We start from the raw sequence: 1,884 nt of genomic DNA on the forward strand, positions 1-1,884 counted from the left end.
CAAAGCTACTTTTTGTTTTTAAAAAGTGTTGACTATAGTTTGTGTTACCTTGCATGCCATCAGTTTGAAATGGTTCATTATGTCTCATAGAAAGGTCACTCACACCACAGTATGGGGTAATTTAAAAAATAAGTGGATTTATTGGATTTTACAAAAATCAAGATGGGAAAAAGTAAGGAGATATTAGGGTGAACTGGGGTAATATAATGTAGGACTTCTAAGCACTTACGTGTACATTTCTTGCTAACATCACAAGCATGTCTAATGCTGCATTCCAATCAAACTCATGACCTTGATGTTGTTAGTGCCATTCTCCACTATTTTATCTACAGGATTTACATTTCCTTACACCATAATTCTCAGAAAAGAGAAAAAAAAAGGCAGAGCTTAAAAAAGGCGATGGGTTTCCCACTATATAAAATTTTGGCATGGCTTCCAAATAGTATAATTTAGAACAAAGCAACTTCTAATAAATTATCTTTGCTATGTCAAATAACAGAAATAAAAGGTCTTATCCTGTGTTTCAGCCTACCACCCTTAAGTTTGGAGAAAGAAGCATGGACAGCACGGCAGTCAATACATCATGAGGGTCTGCAGAGGGGGAGCATGAGGTGTTTGCAAAGGAAAATATGCCAGACTGGGAATCTGGAACCTTATTTTACTGTGCTTATAGACTCTGGGGGTCTCCACTCTCGACAATGCCAACTATTACAAACATGTCATAGGCACTCTTAACAGTCAGTGTAGCATAGTGTATCCCAACCTGATTTATTTGACTTTTACGTCCAGACATGTGCCCTAGTGCCCACTACATTAGTGAAGAATGAAAAAGACAGAAGGGGATTATGTCTCACAAGTCCTAAAAAGGAAACAGACAGACACATTTTTGCAATAGTTTCAAGTCATATAAACTCCAGAGAGAGGGATAAATGTTTTTGAAAATGGGAAAAGGGAAAGTATTATGGCATGGTTGAGGTAGCATGCTTTTGGGACTGTTTAGGCCTGCTAAAAAATAAATACAGTAAAAGGCAGCTGGTGTTTTAGTATATGGTTTTTTTCCTGAATGTCCTGAATACACATAAGGTTCAGCTTAGCCTCGTCACTTGCATAGACAAGAGAAGCCCTTTTGAGAAAAATTTACAGCATTACTTGTAATATTGGGGATAGATTTCCTCTACACCAGATGTTGTGAGGATGACTTACAAAGACATGTGCACTGGAACTCAGATATAGATGAGGATGCTTTAATGTGGCTGCGTGAAAGCACTGGAGAACTGAGAGCAACTACACAAAATGCAGATTTAGTGTTCAACCACCTTCATTTTTAACATAGGCTCATTGGAAAAATGCCTCGACCGACAAATAAGTAAAATTACAAAAACGAACCTATGCAATTCACTGCAGTTTCCAGCTGAAATGAACACTAGTGCCTGTAAAACACAAACAACTTTTTTTTCCTTTTTACACAAATTATGATTACAGGGGCAGATTATCGATTAACAAAGATGCCCATGTTTCTTGCACAATACTATAAAAAAAATAAAAATTAAAACCTTTTACCAGTGACCATTTTGATGTTTGCATCACATGCATAACCAGCTCCAGTTTTTGTATGCATGTAGTAAACTTGCTTGACAGCTCACTTGGTACAGCATTGCACTTGCAACAGAGTGTTTCTAAAAGGGGCTTTTCTTCAACTTTGGACACTTATGTCCCAGGGGTTTAATATCAATTTGAATCTTGGGAAACTACTGGAAAAATATTCATTTTCAAGTATTTTTCAAGTTTAGATTTTACACAAAATCAAACCCATTTTTAACATATTTAAAGTAAAATATATATCATAAATAGACCAATTTTAAAAGGTTTAAATTGGTCTAAAAA

This window comes from Abramis brama (genome assembly GCF_963993115.1).
Source record: "Abramis brama genome assembly, chromosome: 12".
NCBI lineage: Eukaryota > Metazoa > Chordata > Actinopteri > Cypriniformes > Leuciscidae > Abramis > Abramis brama.